At 36.2% G+C, this 21,191-nt stretch overlaps 2 long non-coding RNA genes across 4 annotated transcripts in view; one reads left to right on the plus strand and one right to left on the minus strand.

The window, feature by feature from the left end:
* The window catches only part of LOC135578218 (uncharacterized), a 23,393-nt gene extending 12,959 nt beyond the window's left edge, over positions 1-10,434 (plus strand). For 2 of the 3 annotated variants that reach the window (XR_010469568.1, XR_010469570.1), the window contains exons 2-5: positions 2,706-2,911; positions 3,317-3,380; positions 4,837-4,944; positions 6,974-10,434. This is a non-coding gene — a long non-coding RNA (uncharacterized LOC135578218). The remainder of the gene's footprint in view (positions 1-2,705; positions 2,912-3,316; positions 3,381-4,836; positions 4,945-6,973) is intronic. The other variant, XR_010469569.1, reaches the window with a different exon arrangement.
* Positions 8,082-20,621, minus strand: LOC135578219 (uncharacterized). The gene is made up of 3 exons (XR_010469571.1): positions 15,739-20,621; positions 14,128-14,262; positions 8,082-8,241 (listed from the first exon to the last, which is right to left on the minus strand). It is a non-coding gene; the product is annotated as an uncharacterized LOC135578219 (long non-coding RNA).
* Between the last annotated feature and the right edge of the window lie 570 nt (positions 20,622-21,191).

A 21,191-nucleotide genomic window follows, 5' to 3' on the forward strand; every position in this document is an offset into this window, starting at 1 on the left:
CTTAACAGACAAGAAAGCAAAAAAAAAAAAAAAAGATTTGGCTGTAAGAAGATTCAAATAGTTGCATTTGTGTTCAATCTAAGTGATGAAATAAACAGGTTTAAAGTGCATGTCTACAAAGATCTCCAATGAGTATGAGAGATAAATATCTAAAAATAAGGAATAAGAAACTGAGGTTGTTAATTATGAAGACCCTATTCCTGAGGCAGGAAAACAGTACGTACAAAAATAAGATCACCTGTCGATGCTTACAAGAAAGATATTTCATATTTTTTCAAATAACATAAATAAATGTATCACACTTGCTAAAATAAGCTAAGTATCAGTATGCTCCAGCAGGGAAGGAAAGTTCAGCTGCAATGTGTGGATATAAAAAGATCCTTTATTTAAATATGGTGAAATGGATCAGGCACCACTTGCTACAGTTGCCAAAAGGAAGCTGGAGTATCCCCTTTACTCAAGAAAGCAGATTTTATTTTTCTGTATAGCTTGTGATTTGTAAACTGAATATAAATTTCAATGCACTTTGCTGATTGCAGCTGCCTACTTCGAAATATTTGTCAAATTTTAATGGATTACAGGCCAGATCTAGGCAATCAATGTATTGATTTGATTTTTAAAAAGTTGGCTTTTAGGCGAAATGTGGATGATGTTAGCCAGAGCAGATGATCAGGACGGCATAGAGGATTTTAAACCGCAACAGCAAGAACACATTTCCAGACCGTCTCCCAGCCAGGTAGGGAGATTTTCGAGGTAGAAATATGTTTACAAATATCAGGATAGTGATACAAACAAATGTGATAGGAAACACACTACTTCCATTTGGGACCTGAAAAATGTGAGACTGGAGTACCTTACACACCAGATTTATTTGAGTTAGCTCTGGCCTACCTTGTCGCAATATCTGTCAGAAGGGCATAATTCAGTGGGTGTGAGTTTAAATGGCTTGCAGTGAAGATTAGTTTCATGGCAACAGTCAGAGACTGGATGAAGAGTCACATTAGAGACAAGAATCAATAACGAATCAAAGCCATTAATCCTTTTTGTGTGGTTGTGTAACGTGAGTGAAAGGCTGTAAGTCTTATATGAAAGGTATGTTTTGATGTATTAAAACACCTGACTTATTTGAGCACAGTCCTTCCAGGCAGAAGACAGTGGAATTCCTCACAGTAAGCTAAGCATTGGGGAATAGTTTAGTTAAGGACTAAGTCAGTCAATAGGTGAAGACAGCTAGACCTCTAATTTTACATTGTCAAAACAAATCATCTTAACTTCTACCAGTAGTAGTTCTTGTGCTTCAACGGGCACCATAGGACAAAGAAACAGTGCAGGCCATGCTGGAGGTCAGTTAGATATTGTTTGTCAGCTCACTGAGGCTTCCGGTTTGAGTGCCTGGAGGAGTGTTGCATATAAAAGTAGTTGGAAATTTGTAACAAACTTTGCTTGGGTCAGGATATCTATCACTAACTAGATCAGTTTTAGGAGAGAAGATTCTGGAGCAGTGATGTGAAAAGATTGAGGTCCATTTAGCAGCTGACCTCTGAAGCGGGTTCTCAGTGAGACGGTGTTAGCCAAGCACCCTGGACAACGTATTTGTTACAGCATTATCTTCTCAAAACTTATTTTTTCTTTTTTTATTACTCTAGGAAGGGAAATTTTATTTTAGTTGAAGACAAATATTTTTCCAAAGGAGAGCTTGTCCATAGAGGAATTTTGTTTTCTTTGCATTTCACTAATACTCTTAAATGTGTTGTATTTCTTTATGTATTTCCTCCTTCACTGTATTTGCACCTTCTCTTAGTTAATTAACATCTGTAAGAGTGATTAGTATGCTGTCTATCCTCTTCTTTGAGAACATGAATAGAAATGTTAAATCAGACTGGACCTAATACAAATTTCAGAGGTCACCTAAACCAATGTTCTTATGTTTAAAATTATCTTACATTAACCATCTTCAAACCACAACTCATATTACAATATGCTCCTCCAGACTCATTTTGTTTAATTCGATAAGTCTATTTTTGTGACACACTGTGTAAAAAGCTCTAGCAAACTCAAGTTTTACTCGGCTCATTTAGTTCCCTTTGTTAACTGATATTATAATCTTATTCAAAGTCATCAAAATTTACTTTCCATTTTTATACTTCAAACATTTACACTGGCTATTATTCTTGACTTTGTTGTTAACCTTTGAATGCTCAAAGATCTTCTTTCCTAATATTTGTTTCAGTATTTTGTTAGGGAGAGAATTTCTCATTCTCTTCTTTGTCCTATACAGTCTCTGCCTGATGCTCTCCCACACTGATAGTGACTGTTTTATGTTTTTTGCCCTGTGATTAATTCTGCCTGAAGACACAAGAAACAAACCTCAGGGTAAACTTTGCACAGCTTTACGGAATTTAGTGAAAAATGTTATGGAATCATAGGATCATAGAATAATTTGGGTTGGAAGGGACCTTAAAGGTCAGATAGTCTAACTCCCCTGCAATGAGCAGGGACATCTTCAACTAGATCAGGTTGCTCAGAGCCCCGTACAGTCTGGCCTGAATGTCTCCAGGGACGGGGCATCTACCACCTCTATGGGCAACCTGTGCCAATGTTTTCCCACCTTGTAAAAAATTTCTTCCTCATGTCTAGCCTGAATCTCCCCTCTTGTCCTGTTGTGACACGTTCTTCTTAAAAGTCTGTCTCCATCTTTCTTACAGGCTCCTTTAGGTACTGAATGGCAACAATAAGGCTTCCTCAGAGCCTTTTCTTCTCCAGGCTGCACAAGATCAACTCTCTCAGCGTGCCCTCATAGAAGAGGTGATCCATTCCTCTGATCATTTTTGTGACCCTCCTCTGGATCCTCTCCGACAGATCCATGTCTTTTCCTGTACTGAGGGCTTCAGAGCTGACTGCAGTACTTCAGGTGAGGTCTCAAAAACTGCATCATGTGAAACCATGGAATAAAGAGTCTCAAAAGATGATACTGAAAAACAGCCCGATTTCTGACAGGGCCACCAGTATTTCTGTAACTGATCAGCAAACCAGCACAGAGGAGTATGTTTGTTCTGTCAGAGGTGCAACCTGAGAATGAGCCTTATACAACACGGGGGAGAACAAGTGGCTTAATCTCTTCCAGAGACTCAGTTTTGCTGACACGCAATTTAGCATCCTCGTTTTCAAGGGGATATGGTATGTAAACCACAGTCTGTGTTATAAGTAATCTGCGAATACAACTATCAAATTAACCTTGATTTGGGACTGTGCTGAACGGAAAAGTAAAGCCGGTGTTGTTTTCTTTCTTGTATTCACTTCAAGGTTTCTTTTCTAGCTTTGTCCCTGAGTCTAGAACACAGTCTGTGTTCTGGGACTGTTTAGAGCATGATGGAGACAAGGTAAGAATTGCATTGCCTAGTTCTGTTTTAAATATTCAACATTCCTAAAAGTTAATCTAGCTTTCTAGAAGTTGACAGCTACGTGATTGCATTGTTATGTCCTTCAAAGACCTTGAGAAACTACTGAGAATAGGGAAGTTAACAGTTTCAATTTTGTTTTAATGAGATATTGCAGTCTTGAGAAGCTGTAGAGATAAGGAGAGAAATAACTACAAAATAAATGAGAAAAAGCAGAGATGTAACAGAGAACTAGGAGATACAAGACTCTTTACAAATGAAAGGCTTGGGGAATATGCTGTGGGAAATAAAATAAGGAACAGTCAAAGGAAAAGATCTCATCTTTGTATTGCATGTTTCTCTTTTTGTAAATCAGTGACAGTCATAAAAAAAGCAGCATTTGGATCAGATTATGGTAACACAAATTGTAATGCTGTACAGCAAGTTTGAGTGGAAGATTTGAAAATATGCTGAGCTGTTGCTGCATCAGTCTTCAAAGTGAAAGCCAGATTAGAGGTAGAAAGGACACTGCAACATTTGGTTGTCCCAGGGTAACTCCAAGGAGATTTCAAAAGACTTTGTCACTAGTTTATGCTGCACCTGGTGTCCTGAAGCTCACGTTTGCAAACTAGGTGACTGATGAATGCTGTGATCTTTTAATTTGTTTTGCAACTGTTTAAAAGAAAGACTGAACAGAATGACAACAATATTAATTTTGATTTTTGGAAATGTTTGGATTTGTCTGCCTGTAAGACTACACTTTTCAAAAGTTGAAAGCTTATCCTGAGATTGATAATACTTGTGCCTTTGTCCAGCACCTGCTTCTGAGGAAACAAATACCACAAAACTTCTGAACATCTCATCTGAGAGTGCTACAATGCTGAGGAGAAAAAATGGATAAAAAGTATGAAAATAAGCAGAATTCATTATGATAGAGGAAGATGTCAGGATGATTTCTGAGTTTGTGTTTCTCAGACAGTGTAATCATTATATAATGTAAAATGCTTAAACCATTTCCTGACACAGAGAACTGTTGTCCTCCATAATTATTTATATTAATAAGTAAAATTGGTTTCAATGGAATTGTATAGTTTTTAATACAAAATTACTTTTTTTACTGTAGGCTGCAGAAGATCGTGTTTTCTCAAAAGTCAGGTTCTTCCTTGTAAAACCTTTTTTTCAAATACATTTTTTTAAGGGAAATTCTCAATAAAAATAATTTGTTCAGCGTGTGTTTGATAATGAGGGTTGATGTCCAGCCCTTGAGGGTGGATGATTTTACTCTCCATGTAAAATTGTGTTGAAAATATCCACCAGTTCATGCAGTTTCCTGTTCCAGAGGCAAAAAGTTTGGTTTTATGGGTCTGCTGTCTAAGTCAAATCTGGTGGAGATGATTTAATACAAGCAGATAGAGGGAAAAAGGGAAAGTGCTTAATTGCCTTTTCATTTTTATTGCAGCACTGTAGCAAGAGGCCCTCCAGCACACATTTTCTCTCTCTAGGCAAGCACAGCTGTGAACTGGGCTCCCAGATCCAACTGGAACTGAAATGCGAATGGGAGAAAAAGGTAAGAGTTGCTTTGCCCTGGCTTAGCGTTCTGATCTGCAGCTTCTGCCGCCAGACTCTCCATTGCTCAGGAGACACTGACTCTGTGATGCTGCCAGCCTTCCTAGGAACTGAAAATACACAGCTGAAAGACAGAGAAGCTATTTGTCAATGTGTATCCAGAAACACTTTTTGTCCATTAAAACCAGAAAGATCGTGAACTACTCATTACAAAATCTGTCTAGTTTGTAAAAGTGTAGAAAAGGTGTTAAGAAATCACACACATAATAAGTTTTGTGTTTAATATGAAAATGTATGGAAGTCTTGGGAGATTCAAAATAACGCTGGGTTTTGGAGTTTTTGTTGGCTTATTTTTTGCTGAAAAAAAATGAAGTATTATTTTTCAGGTCAACTGGGAAAACGTTTTTCTTTTGCTCAGTTTTATGTTGAAGACCCCACATAAAAGTCCATTACTCACATCACTCCAGTTGTTTTAGAAATGACTTTTCTACCATGAAAGAATATTCTCCTGTTCTTTTTTTCTGCTCCAGCTTCCTTTATGTCTGTGAATCCCTTCCTCTTTCTCTGATCATTCCCTTAGCAATCTCCTCCAGTGATCAAAGTCTCTCATCTGGTGATCTGTTGCTTAGTTATGTCCCTCTAGAATAAAACTTTGAAGACCTGGCTTGCTTTGGCAAAAGGAACAGGTATCTCACCACCAAGGCTGCTCCATTTGAATAGATGATCATCAAAGATTAATAACCCTCATTCTATGTCATTTTCACACAATTAGAGGTATTTCTTGTCACCTCCTCCGGAATTATCCCTTTGTGGAGAAAAACGTTAGTATAGAACGAGATTAAATCTTATATCAAGAATATTTTTGAAGTCTGCCTCACTTTTTACAAAGTCAGTTTCAAAGGATATGGAAGGAATAATTTCTAGATATAAACCCTCCATAAATTGTCCAATACATTTATACGAAAAGCCCTTCTATAAAGAATTAAGACAATTTGTCGTTGTTTAACCCCAGTTGACAATTAAGCACCACCCAGCCACTTGCTCATTGCCTACTCAGGTGGGGTGGAAAAGAGAATCAGAAAAGTAAAAGTGAAAAAGATCATGGGTTGAGATAAAGACAGTTTAATATGTAAAGCAAAAGCTGTGCAGGCAAGTGAAGCAAAACAGGGGATTCTTTCACTGCTTCCCATGGGCAGGCAGGTGTCCATCTCCAGAACAGCAGGCCTCCGTCATGTGTGATGGTTACTTGGGAAAACAAACGCCATCACTCTGAATGTCACCTCCTTCCTTCTTCTTCTCCCCAAATATACATTAAGCATGACATCACAAGGTATGGAAAATCCCTTTGGTCAGTTGGGGTCAGCTGTCCTGGATGTGCTCCCCCTCAGTTTTCTGTGCACCTGGCACAACATAAGAAGCTGAAAAGTTCTTGACAGCTTAGCAACAACATAAACACTGGTGCATTACCAACAATTATTGTCATTCTAAATCCAAACCACAGCACTATATCAGCTATGAGGAAGAAAATTATCTGTTTTAGCTGAAATCAGGACACACTTTCTTTTTCTTGGTGTTCTCATTTCCACTTACTAAATGAATTTGTTATTTAATACGGAAGTTTTGAAGAAATACGAAATTAAAATAGAGGGAATTAAATACTCTTTACATTATATAGAAGCACTTAATTATATATATATTTAATCTGTTTATCCTGCATAGAGGGTTTGTTACCTTCAATACAATGTATTAAGAAACTATGCTTTGATGATAAAGTGCGTCTTTCCATATCTAGCACAGATGACAACAAATCAGTGGAGATGCTTTATGACATTGCTGATGAAGGGAAAGAAAAAAAAAATAGACATTTCAAAGAGGCTATTCTATCTCATAGTAACAAATGAAATATAAGGAAATTTTTTTACAATTCTAGTACTCAGGAGATTTTTTTCCTTTAATCTGCTAGAATAGTTCCTTGCAGATTAGTTTTGTGGAAGATACTGATATTGTGGTGTTTTTTTTTTTCTTCACAGGTACCTTCTGTCATCAACATTGGCTTCTCAGTCTCTGGGTTGGTTGCTTCAGGTGCCACTCTTGATCTCCACAAGAGACTTCCAGTGGAGGAATTGGGGCTGTATCTATACTTCGCAGCAATTTTATTTGCTTCTCCGCAGTATTGGCCACTTGGTAGAACAACTGAAATGTATGTGCACTGTGGGAGAAGTATGTGAGGAAAATGCACTTGAAGGTAGTCTCATACCTATCCTTGCAACATTTTATTAGTTTAAATGTAGGATCATTCAAATTAACCTATTTGCTTAGAAAAAGGAAAATACATTATTTACATGGGCAAAGTAAGCATTAATCAATAATTCAATCTGTGAACACCTGGTGGAAATAGAAATGATCCTTAAACTTGAAGATATAGTGTTGGAGCAAATAAAGGACTCAGCACTCTGATTCAATGTGAATCACGGAAAGCCATTTATTATAGAAACAAGCCTCCTTATATATGCAGTTATTTCCCGATCACGTGTCCATGCTCCAAGCATGCAATAATTGATTGGATATTATCTATGTTCATGAGATGTCCACGCGCTGGAGTCTCACTGCTGATAGGTCTGTTGATTTACGTCATGTTGCTGCCTTGTTGTTGCAGAACTGTTTTACTCCCACAGCAGGTCCTGTTTTCAGCTTTCTGAGATGGCCTTGAAATTCCTTTGGGCCTGGCTAGTTCAATAACACATCTCCATCTAATAGAAACCCATCCACAATATAGTCCCTGCTCAACCTCAAAATTGCAGAGCAAAGGAGTTTTGAGTTTTGAGTAGAACTAATTCAAGTGTACAAATAAATTTGAACAGGTTTGCATTTACGTTGATCGCTCCAGAGTTGAGAAAATCATAGAAGATCTATAATGCATGCCCAGGTAAAACTGTACTAGGCATATGCAGACTAAGTATATGGCACTTTGCAGTAATTTTCCTTTTTTTAAAAAATGTGTATGACAGTGGTGCAACTGAAATATTATTCCAGCTTCGGTCTGTGTCATTATTTTCATGACTTACTTTTGGAAATGTATTGTGGGACATTCATCACCATGTTGATCTCTTATGAATCTTCACATTGTCATTATTGATGTTTTCAATAAACCCTGTTGGTTGTACAGGACTCGGTACAGCAGACGTCCCAGAGAAAAAGTCATTTGGCATTCAGATCTGAATACTGAGTGTGGTTTTTAGATCAGAGTTAAACTAAACTGTACCAAAATAGCTACTGCTGCCTTCTTGTTGCTTTCATGCTAAAAAAAGAAAAAAAAAATCCATTGTCTGATATCTTTTTATTTCCTGAAAGAAACGAGCTTTAATCTTGATTTTTAATGTATTTATCCTAATCAAACACAGTTGCCTTGACATTTAGATAGTAGCATCTTTGTAAACCATCTAAGATCACAACTGAGAATTCAGTACTGGAAATCACAGACATTTTTTTAGTTTAGTGGGGTCCCTTTGAGGAGCCTAATGATGCTGGGTTTGGCTAACTTTGAAGATCTAGTCAGGTGATTCCAGACAGCCTGTATGTTCTCACACATCAACTGACTGATTAAAAAAACCCCATCTAATAATTGTTTTTATTTCCTGCAGAGAGCTTTAATTCTGTTTTGAGAAACAGAAGTTACGATCAGCCAGAGACAAATAATGAAAGCAAAAACTGTGCAAGTGCCACTCTGCCTTTGTAGATAAAACCTGTATGAAGATTCAAGGACTTTGCATTTGATGATGCATTAATTTCAGTTTTCCTACTGAAAAAGTATAATTTAGTGACACTAGGGATTCTAAGGCAAATAAGTCCTTGGAACAAAGAATTTCAGTATGTGAAACCTCTTATGAACTAGGATTGTCTAGACAATAATACAGAATATTATCTACAGTGTCCAAATTAGGATTGCTGCTTAGGTGTTGTAGCTGTGTAGTTTTAGTTTAGACTAAACTACTAAACTAGATAAGAATCAGATTCTAAAAGTTCTGGATAGGAAGTAGTCTGACTAACTTACAACTTTAATTAATTTAAGCACAATTGTTGTTGTATTGCTTACAATGTATTTCACAGTCTTGATAGTCCAATCAATTTCTCTTCAAATAAAAATCCATTATGATTGCAGGAAAATTTTTACATGGTGTACTACACACTAGCTTGTTCTGGCATTTCCAAATAATGAAGAGGAAGAAATATAAGTGTGAGTTTACTATAGTTTCAGAAACCTAAACCAATTTTTATTAGGCATGAGACATTTTGTCATGTTTTTCTCCAAAGCAGATGATTTGTGCATAGATCTATTGCTCTGTCTTAATATTTTGGACAGCTGTTTATAGTCAGCACCTTGAAGTTTTGTTGCCTCTATAAAGGCAGCAAAATATAAGACAGAAAGATTGTTCGTGACCTCCTTACACTCCCTCACTGTCTTCATTTCAGGTTCGCTGTTTAGTGTCTTTCTTTAACTTTCCTTTTATTGTCCAGCTACTGACAACTTTGTTTCAAAGACCATAATTTCATTACTTTACTTAAAACATTACCAGATGAAACATTATGTTTTGACATGTCATACAGTCTGAGTCAAGTGAATAAACTTTCTAAATCAAATTCCATCTGACCTTAAAAATGTGAAAATTTAATTGTGTGAATAGCTTTACTGTGATTTCTACTATGTAGAAAGTGTTCATCCTACATTCTCTACAAGCTTGTGAGTCTCTTTTTAAACGCATAAAACATGAATTTAAATCAATAAGCTTCTTCAATTACTCCACAAACAGCAAAGCTGTAACAAAATGTTAAACATCCACTCCCACAAAGAGTGATATATTAATTTAAAGCTTTTATTTTGCATTGTAAGAGTTCCAAAATGCTAGTTTTTATACTCATCTTTTGGGGGCAGTAATATTTTGTCACATGATAAATAATGTATGTATGAAAGAGTTTAGATTCATCTAGTATTAAGAATGTTAAAGTCTATTGTACTCAGGTTCTTATACCTTTGCTAGGTTATCTGAACAGCTTCAAGACTTTCAGTTAGTGAAGTAACTTAGCATCTGTCATTTGACAATGACCTGAGTAGCACATTCAATCTTGTATTATTCTGACTTTTGTTGAAGGTATTAAATGCTGTCATAACAATATATTATATATATTTTTTGCTGATTATATTTGATATCATAAACAAGTGGATGGCATTTCTATTCAAGACTCCTTTTGCATACTAGGAATACACTCAATTTATCAAGTTAATCAAAATCTAGTACAAGTCTTTTGATGTGCACAACAACCATTTTTTCTGCCTCTGATACATTTTTCTGTGTGATTAAGCCTTACTACAACTGGTACTTCAGTATTTTACTTGGTTAATTAAATACTTTCTCAGGCTGAGAATACACAAAGCATAAATACATACACTATGTAAATATCTTATGAAAAATAAAATACAAATGATCTTGGGAAATCTTCAGCTGCTTGTTCAATGGATGTCATAAAAAAAAGATATTACTAAATAGCTAACCTGTTTTGCAAAAGGGATGAATGTTTAAGTTGTCTTTTTGTCAAATAATTTCTAGAACTGGTTCAGAAAATTTACAAACTCACTTTTCCTAAATGTATTTCTATAACCTTTCCTGTAGGGCTATTTACTCAAAGTATGTAAATGCTTAGTCTGTTAACCTCTGTTTATATCTGATATAAACTGTGATTATAGATTAAAAGGAATAATTTTCCTGTAAGGTGTTTCAGCTTTGAATATACAGACATAAATACAAGCTCAGGCACTCACAGACTGACACAGAAACAAATTATTCTTAATCACAAAGTAACATGAGCATATATAGCTCAAACTGTTAAGGCTTGTATAAAGAAACAATTCTGTTGTTACTTTTTATGTATCATGAGAAAAGCTTCTACAAGAAATATAAAAATACAAATGTTAATAAACTGGGCATAGTTGATATTTGCTGAACTTAATGGTGTTCTTTCACATGTCCTGAATGTTGAAATCACTACCTAATCAGACTAGATTAAGTAGTTGCAAGGAAAGTAAGGCAGTAGTTCTATTAAAACTGTTGCTTATCACAGAATCACAGAATGGACGGGGTTGTAGGGGACCACATTTTGTAAATGTGTGTGATGGAAACTGGAATCACTGTCTGAGGAAAGCAGGGAGTCAGCCAACCAGCTGATGATAGCTAATATGAGATGCTAAAGACACTTGGTCTTTTTAGTACACTGAAGGCTAAATTAAAGGAACCATATATATATATATATGTATACACAATAGATTTTTGAAAGTAAACTCACTGAGAAAGGTATAGAGAAGCTCAGTGACTTGAAACTGAGAAAGTACACACTGAGGACAGAGATCTAAGAGGTATGTTTTTAATTGTGTGAAGAATTAATGACTTACATTCAATTGCATGCTCCACCAAAGACTGAAATCCGGTTAAGGATTTATCTGCATAGACATAAACATGCTCTTTCTACCTGCCACCCAGGCAGATGGTTGATTCAGTAGAGAGCCATGGAACAGTATGACCTGTTGGTACAAACCTGAGCTGGTTGCAATGTGAACTAGCTTGCACTAGAAATCTTCACTCTTAGTTTTGGTACAAGTTCACGCCAAAACAGTTACAGAGCTTCAGGTTGAAAACTGGCTTTTATTTAACAGCTTCAGAAACAAGCAGAATTAATGTCCAATGTAAATGTAAATGTTTTCTTGGAGAAACACTACAGTAGAAAGGCAGATATCATTGATGGCTCACTAGAAGAAGGGGAAGAAGTTCCTTGAATAGTTCTGTTTAGTAGATAAGCCCACACTAACAGCATTCCTCTGGCCATAAAATCTATTACTCTAACTGAAAACAAATGAAAAATGGGAGATCAAATAATGAGGAATGAATGAAATATTATTCGAATGGCTGCCTCTGCTATTCGTTAGAGTATTTAAAATTATTTTCACCAGCAGAAATATCGCTATGTCTTGCCTGAGCTGCTTGTTTGTTTCTGTCTTGCCATGTTGTGATTTGTGTCTGCATGGAAATAAGGAAATCTGTTTTTGTCACGGTTTGACAGTGTGTGACAAAATGAAGTGCCATAAATTATTTATCCCTGATTCATTATTCTTGCATCCATCACATTCATGAACATTGCTCTCTATAAATTTTAATTGATTTATTCATTTAAATGCATCCCTCCAGAAATTTTTTAGGATTGAAGGAATGAAGATTACAAAAAACTGAGGTAGCTCTCTCTAGAGAAGTTGTACAAATGGGCAGAGAGTATTATAATAAAATTTAACTGTATTAAGTATAATTCTTCTTAGAATCTATGGAGGTTTGTAAATAAAATTCATACATCTATTTTTTTGCATTATTTCATCTTTGATGCTATTAAATCAATCATTATTTACCTTTATTGGAAAAGTGACTGCTATGCTTATGTTAAAGTAGTTTCAACAAGGTTTGTGGTCTCATTTTAATGATACTAGGTAGAGAATGCTATGCATGCGATTGAACAGCTGTTATAATAGTATTTCTAAGGTTTATGAAGAAACTGCTGGTTATGGCCACCAGAGGTCTTACACAGATTTTATTGAATGACTTGAAAATACACAGGAAAATTTAAAACCAAGATGAAAATTTGAACTGCTTGATTTTAACTTATACTAAAATTGACAAACATGGAAAACTTCATGTAAGCCAAAACCTATTTATAGAGGTTGTTTGTTTGTTTGTTTTTCCCCAATAAAATGGTGAAACAGTTTATATGCATTTTGTAACAAAAAGTCTTCCTGGAAGATCATCAAATTCTTTATAGCTGACGGAGTGAATAGCCAACAGCAGAAACACTGGGATAATTCTTCTTGTCATGTTGTAACCTGAAGTCCTAATTAAGATAAGTTCAGGGTAATTGAATCCCTTGAAACAAAGGCACACAGAACTAATTATTATTGAAGAATCATGCTAGTGTGTTGTACACTAGTTGCTGGGAAGTGTTTGGAGATAAGCATAATTTGCATAGATTTCCTTTTGTTTTTGTGGGTATTCTGAGATCTAAGCAGACTTCTGATTTGAGAACCAGTTGCTGTTTGTGTTGGTTTGAGAATTTGTTGCTTCACTTACCACTGTAGTCCAAAAAAGCAAATTCAGAGTTGCTGGACAACATCTGATTGCCTTCTGTAGGTGTCTCCCTGTTTATTATCTCTTGCTTTACCTCCCACACATCATGAATATAAAAGCAGGTCATGGAATGTAGAACAACTTGAGGAGGAGGGGTTAGCAGGTCTCCACTGGAGATATTTTGACCACTTTGGTGACTTAGTTGCTTATAAAGAAATTTATTTCTGAAGGTAATCAGTTCATCAGTTATGTTTTAGGAAGAACTAAATACTTCTAAATCTTGCCTATTATATTTTTTTTCTTATTAATGGCCTGATACAAAGCATACTACTTTCTTTATTGAATGAGGCCTTAAGGTGACTTATGACAACTCTGTTAATATTAATAACTTACTGTTATGCCCCGTTTATTAGCAGAGGATACATAGCTAGTCAGTGGACCAAAGAAAACAAACAAAAAAACAAATGTATTTAGTCCAGGAATCTGGGGAACTCAGCTGAGGAAAAAAAGCAGAATTGTGGTGCTTTTTTAATGGTCAAGTAATGTATGGGTACTTTGATGTCAAATACATCAATAATGATAACAAACTACTATTTTGGCTACTGCTTCAATGCTTGTACTGGGTCAAGTCTTTCTCTTTCTCCCACTCTACCCCTCCTCCACCCCAAGTAGACTGAAATGGTGGTCAGGAAATTGAGAAGTGGCACAGATGGGGCAGCTGACTTGAATCAACCAAGGGATATTCCTACCATGTAATGTCATGCTCAGCAATAAAAGGGACTGAGGGTTTTTTTTTGCTTCCAAGGTGGCTGCTACTTGGAGACTGGCTGGTCATCAGTCTGCTGGTGGGAGGTGGTATATGATTACTTTTATTAAGGAACATTATGTCTTATTGATAATTCTCAGGCTCTGTTCAGGAGACAGCAAGGGTTTAGTGGAGCTAGGAACTGACCCTTCTGTTAAATATAGATGAAGTCTCCCTGTTTTGGCGGCAGAAAAGTATCTAACTTACGTGCACAAACTATACTTACAGACATAGTTCTTTTGATGTTTTGCTTCTCTCTCTCTGGCCCAATGATCCCAATGCAAAAAGGAAGAAATTCAATCTAAGTGCTTGTAACCTTCTCTCCAGTTTAATTACTCAGTTACTGGTTGCTGTAGTTTGCCTGAAAAATAAGACAGTTACACTTGAATATATTAAGGTAAGGTAAAATTTATTCAGTTCTTTTACAACCTGTAGCAGCTGTCAGTGATGGAAGATGAAAGTTTGTAGAGTTAGATGAAAAAAAGAAAAAGGAAAAGAAGGAGGGATATAACTATCTTCTCAGAGTTTTAAAATAAGACAATGAAAGACAGAAGGGCCCATTTCAAAAACTGAAGAATATTAACTCTCAGTGGAAACAGACATTTCCAGTGGCAACAAAAAAGGTATCTTAAGTGGAAGTTTGGGCCTATTTCTGAATTCCACCTCTTATTTGCTTGTTGAATACAGTTCTTCAGTCAATATGTCGACAATTATCTGGTGGGTTATGGGATCTCTTGATTTCTGGATAGGTAGCCTAGATAGTTAGATCAAGACTCTGTATTCTGTTGCAGTGAACTCAAGCCTAGATTCTCGTCACCACCTAACTTCAGAAATGTAAGTAAAACATTTAGGTTGTAGTTTTACTAAAATCCCTACAGATTGACTAGACAGGGCACAGTCTCAGTGGGAGAAGGATTGCACTTTTGAGATCGGAATCACTCTGGATACCCATACTTCCTTTCACTGATTTTAGAGGGAACCACAGGAGCCTATTTCCCTGACAGAAATATCTTTGCTTGTAAGAAGACCCTGGGCTCAGACACCACAATCATTTTGTGGACACAAATCCTCGAGTTATTTTGTTCACCGAACAAGAAGAAATAAAGTAAATACCTAGAATGACAGGTGACAATATTCAACATTGATCAAAAGAACATATGTTATCTAATAATGTCTTTACTTCTTTCTTCTTAAACCTGATGATGCAGAAATCAATAAAACAACAACAAATTAAAAAAAAAAAACAAACAAAAAACAACCCACAAGGTACAATGACAGATATAAGAGCAGTATACAAATATATGTGATATATTTTATAAAAATATTTATTTTTAAATTAGCTTCTGGATATATTATTTTCCTTCTCCATTTGAAAACCTTGATCCTATCACCACTGAAGGACAGAGTTCATTAGTATCATTTCAGTTACTTTAAATCACAGATATAGTTAGTGAAAAAAGGTATACAATTTCTCAAAGGCATGAATTAACAATTTTTCCTTATGTTGTCTGTAAAATCTTGAAATATAGTCCTTAATTCCCCAACTTTCCAAGGCAGGTCCACAATAAAAATATAATTTTACATTATTAAGAAAACTTCTCCCTTGTAATAACAGTTTTCATTCTTTAAATGAAAATGAAGGTAGTTTAGATGCCAGTAATTTCCCTGTCTTTCTTGCCTAGTGTGAGACACTATCAAGTCCTGTAGCAATGTCTGATGCTTCCCTGCTGTTCCCTGCAGGACCAAAGAGCTTCCATAATTCATCCACTTGCACCATTTTACAGGCTTTATACCATGCTTTCTAAATAATGTTTAGCTTTTCAGAAGTGTGACTCACCTGCACCACATCCAGTGAGCAATTCTTTGTCTTCTCTCAGCTTTCAGACCCTTATAACCCGGGGTCTTCTGCACCATTGAAATTCTCACACTTGGCTTCTGAATGTCTGTTATCTTGCAACAACAAGAGTAGATGGAGTCTGGTTAACTGAGTGAAAGCAAGCTGATAATTACAGATGGTGAACCAGAGAAGGGTCAATTGGATCCTGATCCTTAAAATCAGCACCTTTTCTCCCTGAGGAATAAGGTGTGGTTAGCAGTTTGACTCAGGGATAGAGTGCACAGGCATTGCTCATGAATTTCTGCATGTGCCTTATTAGTTATCAGACTTCCAGGAAATGCGGATTAGTGAGGGTGAGAAAGAACATTTTCCATTAATTTTTACACATGAGTATGAGCAACGGAGAAAGTTTTATTTGAGGAACTCTTGAACGTGTCTTCCCTGAAGCAGAACTGAGACTTCGACTGTGGAAAATGTTGTCTATGCTATATTTTAATTCAAACCGGAATGTTATTTATACACTATTTACCCCTGATTTTCAGGGGTACACCTTAGAATGAGCGAAGACTACCTATGTCAAAAAGTATTTTTGAGAAGTGGTCCCTGACCTGTTATCTAGTGTTTGTTTTTCATTATGCTGTCATTTAAAATGCATTTATCTAATGACTAAAGAGAAAAAGTGCAGTCATTCTTCTACTAACTTCTCCACTAGTATGTTTGTTTCTTTCCCACCCAAGATAAATAATTTTAGATAACATATTCCAACTATTGTGGAAGTGTTTCTTATATCAAAGTGTCAAGATGTAATTTCCATAACACTTGTACTTTGTGTGGAGATCCAGGCTGAGGTCACCCTGTGAGACAGACAGGTTCATTTACTGCAGTGTTTGTTCCATCTCCATTATCTGCAGAACCTCAGGCAAATAGTTTACAGCGTGGATAGTACCCCAGAGCCAAGGAAAGGCTGTCATGTCTGGTGATGTTTAACAGTTAGCAGAAATTTCTCAGGGATCAGTGTCTTTTTCTTATAGCTAATAAGGCCAGCATGTTCTCAGATTACCAGATTCACACTTTCCAATGATTTCTTCTCAGTTTTGCTATGCCACAATGGCAGGCTAGAAAGTTGTTTGATGAGCACCAGTTAAACGTATGTAGCACAGCCATTTCTGACACAGGCAATTTTATTGCACACTGACTACTCAGACTGACATAATCGAAAAATGGCATCTGGTTTGGGACTTCATATTTTGGCTTTCAGTCAGGTGTGAAATGAAAGTTCTTCGATATGATGAAATATTGCTGTCTTGCGTTTACATGGAGAGCCAAAGTCTCCTTGAGTCAGCTCAGCACATCTGTTAACAGTTCTCTGTTTGCACTGTGTTTCTGTGGAAACATACACCAAAAAAGTATTGCTGACTCAGAGTGGCCTTTTACTTTCTGCTGCAGGGCCAGGCTAATGTTCTGAAACTGCCAAACCAGGGGCAAAACAGGTTTTCCTTTAGTTTCTCCCTACTTAATTATCAGTGACTCACCAATTGCCTTTCATTTTCACTGTGTCAATCCTGGCAACCCCAGTGCTCCAAATGACCAATTAGTGACATGGCAGCAAAGGCACTTTGGCTGTCATGGTTTAGAGCTGAGTGTTAAGAGCCTCATAATTAGATTTTTTTTTAAACTTAAACTGGATTCTGTAAAAGATCCCAGAGGTTTAAGACCAAGCAATCATTTTGCTAGAATTGCAGCTATGTCTTTTATCCTACCCAGCTTTTAGCTGCCATACATTTTACTGTGCTGCTTCCTCATCTTTGCTTTCATTCATGGAGTTCCAGAGACTGAGACCTGTGCTTTAACCCAGGTCATGCATCTGTTTCCAGTGTTTTACCTCCCTAGGCAGTAAAAATGGCTAAGATCATAGGATTCCAGGGAAAGGAAATTGGATAAATGGAGCACAGTATGACGAAAGGAGAAAGGAAGAGTGACAGTGAAGTGAAATACTTTTTTCCCTTCCTTGTCTCACCAGTCAGTTCTCCATTATACACTTGCTGTGCAGTTACCTCCAGCCAGTCTGTCCTGGAGCTGTGCAACAATAATCTGTAAATGAACAGTGTGCAGTTGAGGAGATGTTTCCATAAGGAATTGGTGCAATATGAGGCAAGAACACTGACATAAGTGACTTCAGCTCGTGTCCAACATTCAAGCGGAGATGCGCCCTTGGCACATGAGAGTCATGAAGTGCTGAGGCATTACACTTTGCAGCCTATCCAAGGACTAGTCAGCCCTGTGCCTGACCTATTGCATTCATGCTTAGAGCACATTGTGTAACAGCTGCTGCTGTGGCTACTGCAGCCTCAGGACTGAAGCAACTTTCATCATTCTCTTTCTTCCAGCTTGAGAGGGCTAATGGAATGAATCCATTGCCCTCCTGCAAAGAAGTGATATTCATTTCTATGCATGTGCATATTCATGCATATTCTATTCATGTCTTATGGAAATTCAGACACAGACATCCATAAGAGCTTCTGTCTACAAATTTTCACCTTTGGGAGTGTAAAGTTACTTATGTATAAAAGCTTAAGTAATCTTGAAATAATCCTCATTCATTAAAGAAAGTAAAGCAAAGAAAGTATAATAGTAAAGAAATGAAAACTGCATGTATTTTGAAATACATACAGCATTGTATCTAGCTATGAACAACCATACATCTCAATACAATTTATGTCTGAAGCATAATAATCAACCAAACAGTTTCTCTCTCAGCAGTTTTGCAAGATAGAGTGATTTGGGGACTCTTAAGTACCTGTTATTTTTTGCTAATAGTTTGTTTAATAAAGATGTTCCAAAACATTTGTTAAATTAAACAAAGCTTTATCTTAAACGTTTGAAATAAAAAAAAAAACAAAAAGAACAGGCACTAAAATTCTCTAATCTGCCAACTGGCTCCTTAGTATTTAACTGACAAACACAATTTTTTAATTCTGTAGAAATCTTGCTAAATAAAACCAAATTTGTTTTCCTGGAATTCATGTCCCTAAGGGCCACTCATTTTCTGGGAGAACAAAAAATAATGAGCGACTTCTATATCAAGAATACCTTCATTTTCTTGACATCACGCCTAGCTCCTTCCTTGTGCTTGGAGCTTCTCTGTGTGAGGTTTTTCATAATTATTTTTCTCACCACTCATAAATACTGGCAAGGATTAAATCAAGTGTTACCAAAAATTACTTTGGAATCCTAAGCAGGATTTCACAACCTAAAGTGAAACTATGTTGGAATTCATACGCTAAAATACAGAAACAAAACACTTGGTTAACAGACCAGAGGCACTTAAATAGTCCCATGAAATTACTTATACCATTAGAATCCTACCATTGTGTATACCCAGGCAGAGACACACTGACTGACAGAATGACAGGCTGATGGGAACATATCAAAAAAAAAGGAAATACCTGGTCTGCAGTGGCTGGTTACCTATTCATTTGCTACTAAATTATCGCTGGCTAATAAAGAAACAGACACTGGAAGGGGACGACTATGCAGAGCAGATTTACCCAGAAAACATACAATGGAAAGATTCTAGGAAATTCTAGATTCAAAGGAAAATCATCCTTCTAACAGACATGTCTATTTATTTATTTAAGTCTCTTGTTAAATGCTTTAGCTGATACTCCGAACTGAGAGACCATGTTTAGTTGTTTATAAACACAGTTTCACCAGATGTGTTCAGAATCATGGATTTCCAACAAGCAGTGCCCAGCCCTCAGAGTGACAGATTCGCATACTTGGTTCCCAGGTGTTTGCTTCCTTGTACTTGTGAAACTGTGTCCTGTTTAGCAAAAAATTAGTCTGCTCTGTATTCCACCTCTGTTTAGCTCTTCAATAACCTTTGTGTTGCCTGTAAGTTTTATGAACTGGTATTTTATGTTTTTCTTCTTTTTTTTTTTTTTTTCTTGATACTTAATAGTGAACTTTTACAAACATTATGAACATTTTAATTCACATATTTTCAATATAAAAATAGATTTTATAATATTAATGAATATGGAAATGACTATACATATACTTCTGCATATAATTGCTATATAGGAATATAATGGTTATTAAATGGATTTTTTTACTGCTGGACAATCAATATCGCCAGAATATATATTTATCAATTTTTATTAGAGCATTGGAGGAAATGCCTTTACAGCACTGGCCTATAAACTGAAGTCTGACTTTCTGAAACATTTCACTGTGTCATTTGAAACTATGTGACCACTTCCATCTTTAAATGTAAGAAAAGCTCTAATATGTGTGTGAAAATGAGCTCAGTTTATGACAAAATACGATTGTTTAACCTTTTAGTGTATTAGATGTGACACCAAAACATTTACATATTTTAAAAAGAAATAATTTCACATGAATAGCAATAATTAGTGGATGTCAAGAAAACAACACACAATGCTGCAGCAGTATGTGAAGTAAATATTACATTGCTTAGTAGATTTAATGAAGAGAATTCAATGTTCTGTTAGAAACACTGTAGCTGACTTGTAAGCAGTTTATTGCTATTGTATTTGCATAAAATGTCATATGTGCCAATGCACAAATTGCAAAAAGTTTCTACGGACAATTTGACAAACACAACATTGATTGCAAGCAGCACCATAGGAGGTATTGTAATTAAATTAATGACTTTTTCCCATCATGTGGTAATTTCTCAAAATGCAATAGTGAAGATGCTAACTTCCAACTCAAAAGCACTTGGGAGACTTCAGCAATTCTGATCCCGAAGTAGAGAACTTTTGTAAGAGTCTGTGAAATGTGTTGTTCCTCGTCAGCTGCTGGTGCTTTCTGTTTAAGGGTTACAGTGAAGAGGGAAATGTATGCTTGTCTCTAATAAAATTCAGTTTCTTTCACTGCTGGTTTTCTGTAGTTTAATCTCTGGGAAAAGCAGCAAGCATGGGAAGATTCAAGTAAGGAAATACAAAATTCAGCCATATGAAGTGATATCTTTGAAGCCAGTATCAGAACGGAATTAGCCATCCCTTGGTGGACTTCAAGTGTTCAGTTGTAAGGCATACCTTCAGTTCTCACATTAGTTCTTATTCTATAAACATTCATACATGATGATCTTTACTTATATCAGCTGTGATGTGATGTTAATGGGAATATTCCACATGAACACAGCAAACTGAACATGCTGTACCTGTGACTTTAGACAATCATCTATGCTTAAAATAAAAAGGTAGCCTCTTCAACGAGACCAAGCCTACCCAGTAGACATCGTGGGAATGTAAAGATCCCTGAGCTACCTTTACATTTGCCACTGTATTGAAGGACTATAGCCATGGTAACATGAACTTCTACATGGACTAAATTTCCTTCTTATTGACTGAGCAAATTAGTTTGAGTGTGCCTAGTATGTAAGATGAATAGCTTAAAGCTAGTCCCTTTTTTGTCTTTATTGCACT

This window comes from Columba livia, chromosome 1 (genome assembly GCF_036013475.1).
Source record: "Columba livia isolate bColLiv1 breed racing homer chromosome 1, bColLiv1.pat.W.v2, whole genome shotgun sequence".
NCBI classification, from domain to species: domain Eukaryota; kingdom Metazoa; phylum Chordata; class Aves; order Columbiformes; family Columbidae; genus Columba; species Columba livia.